Here is a 3,303-nt window from a genome sequence, read left to right on the forward strand (position 1 = left end):
TTTGTAGATATATACGGAAGATTGACATTAAAATGGCCGAAATTATCTAATTCTGCGACCAGCAGTTCGCTTTTGTATTCTAACATTAATTTCTAACCTCAACATTTAAAAAGTTGTTATCGCATTTTCCACCAGCAATGGGCTTTAATAACAAAATCCATGCTGTATAGAAATATTACTTAATGTTCATGTTTATATTAATAACAATTAATAGATTAAACAATAACTTATAACTAAAAATATACTAACCCTACCGATAGAAATCTCAGAGTATATGCTAAAGATTCTCAAGGCTCTGAGAAGCTCGGAGAAATTCTCCGCAGGCACTCAGGTAGATATATTTAATGGTCCAGATAACTCGTTCAAATGCTTTACAGGCTTTAAAATGTTCTTTCCGAACTTGAAATAAAAATACGATCATAAATAACAAGCAGATGCCCTGTATTGCGATTGCAGTCGTACAGGTGGAAAGGTGGTGGTAAATGAGAAGCGTAGATTAGTATTAGCGACCGCGAAATTTGATTCGATTATTATTCCCACAGTGATCCAAAAATACTTGCGCATGCTTGAACTGTGCGTCGCTCATTGGCTCTAGTTCGCGTACTTATTTAAAAATCAAGTACAGACGCGCATCGTAGCCGATGAACGTCACTCAAATCCAAGCAAGCGCAGATCAAACCAGATTTGTTGGGATCATTTAACTTCAAGAAAACGCGTGTAACGTTCCATTACTGTCTAACTCACGGTGACTCACGAGTGTCCCTTTCGCACGCGTGTAGCTATCAAAGAACGAGCAATCGTGACAATTTTTTCAATATTTTCCAACTCTGTCTAGCCCATTCACAACTCGTGTCTCACGCATATAGCAATGAAAATCGAGTAGTGTGACAATTGAAATCGACAATATCGTTTAGAGATTTCATATTAAGGATTAAATTTTCTGACGAAAAATTATATTTTCAAATTAAAAATATAACTATTTTAAAGAAAACTCATCTTTTTGACTTGAAAATTCAACAGTTTGGCAAATGTTTTTTTTATTTCTGGACTGAGAAATGTTTTTTGATTAACATTTGAACTATTTTCTTGAAAAATCGTGTTTTTTGTTCGAAAACGTGCCTTTTTAATTATAAATTTCATCCTTCTTTAGAATAAATGAAACTGTGGTTGAAAATTAATCTGTTTAGGTTAAGACTTCAGCAGTTTGATTGAAATTTTTTTTTTTTCAAATTTATTCGTTTGCTTTTAATATATAATTAAAATCTTTTTTGGTTGAAATATCAAGTATTATATTCTTTTTATCAAAATTTTACTTTTTTGGTCAATCTAAAACTTCAATTTTCTAACAAAATTTTGAATTTTTAAATAAAAAAGACTAACCAAATAATAAAAGTTTTTATCAAAACATAAGTGACTAATTAAATTAGAAAATTAAATTTAGGAGTTATTATTAAATTACTTACCTAAGCAGTTGGCAAAATTTAAAGATATAATTCGAGGTTTTAATAAACTACTTTTAAATACTTTTTTCGAATGAATAATTAAACGATTATCACAATCCATTCTTGCTCTGTAATGTATTCTGTAATAAATTGTGCCATTTTACTTTAACAAACTCTATTAAATTTTACTTGTCCCAGTTTCAGTTTCTTTGGTGTCCCACTTACGGATATGCTACCAAATTCGTATTTCAGTAATCGACGATCATAACAGCTTGAAAAATATCCATTTATATTAATTTACTTTAAAATTACTAATGTATTTTTTATTCTAATCGATCAAATAATGTCTTAGCCAGTTATTATAACCATTTTTGTACCAAACATCCCAATTCCCCATTTTAAAATTGTGTTTATGTGGATTAGTTTTTCCTCACTGTACCAGTAATGGTTAGTTTAGCCTAATTTGCTGAGAAAGGCGAATTTTCAACAAAAGATGGAATAATTAATATTTAAACCATGAAGTATTTTAATTTGAAATAAAAAACAGGTAAACTATACCGGAGAGTGCACTTTTTCCACAAAATAAGAACCTCAACAAAAATTGATTAATTTTAACCAAGCAGCTACATTTTTAACCAAAATAATTAAATTTCCTACAAAAATTAAACACGAAGTGTAAGCAATTTTTAACAAATAATGTAATTTCAACTAGCACTTTAAAAAATTAATTTTGAACGAAATAAAATTTTTTTGAACATATTGGTTAATTCTTCAACGAAAGCTATTGATCTTAACGTAGTAACATAAATTTTTTGCAATATAGTTAAACTTACGTTTAAGCAGTTGAATTTTAATCGAAATCGATTAATTTCATTCACATATGAGTCAAAAATATATGATAATATATGAGAAGAAGGGGAGATTTCATGAAAACAGGAGAGAAAAAGAAGAATTCGTTAAAAAAAAGTATTTTTCAACTATTTTGTGAAAAATTTATTTTACCAATTTAAAATCCATAGCTTTAACAATTAAACTATTCAGTTCAAAATTTTTTTTATTTAGTTCAAAATGAATTTTTCAAAAATGAGTTGAAATATATTGAAATAGATCAACGCATTACGTCGAAATGTGGATGACTAAGGAAAAGAGCCATTTCGGACTCTTTCAAAGCTTCCTTAATGTGAAAGTAATAAAGTAACTGTTTAATAATCGGATCCAAAGAAAATCACATTATTTATACCAAAATTTGAGCAAATGTTTGAAAAAATGGTTCCTGTAGGCACCCGCGATGATTATAGAAACGAAGAAAATCGCTAAATGATCAGGCTAGCATCCTTTTTGTGCCAAAATACAGTTAATGATAACTGGGACGCCAGAAAAGCCTGATTGTCCAAGTAATCGCCAGTAATTTTCGTTTAATAATTGTTTTTACAATAATTTTTTATTTGTATGAAATACAAATCGGAAAATCCAATTAATATGTATTTCACGGTAGTGTACGCGATTTTGCATCCGTCAATACAACATAACTTCCGAAACGTGTGATTCTTTGGCAAAAAATTTCGCAATAGTCACGATTACTAAGCCATTTACCTCACATTAAAGAAGAAAAAATTAACGTTTGGGTTCATCAACGCTTGGAGATTCTCGTTTACATACCAGATGTATACACACACACACACACACACATATATTTATATAGAGAAAATTCACCTACCCCGTCTTACAAGAATTTTTCTTCTCTTATTTCTTCCGCCTTCTTTTACTCCAAAAGTATACTTTCACTTCAAATGTCATTTCTTTCTTTCAAAAACTCACAACACCAAAAATTTCGGAAAATGTTTGAACATATACTGCACTA

Source organism: Belonocnema kinseyi, chromosome 5 (assembly GCF_010883055.1).
Source record: "Belonocnema kinseyi isolate 2016_QV_RU_SX_M_011 chromosome 5, B_treatae_v1, whole genome shotgun sequence".
Classification (NCBI taxonomy): Eukaryota; Metazoa; Arthropoda; class Insecta; order Hymenoptera; family Cynipidae; genus Belonocnema; species Belonocnema kinseyi.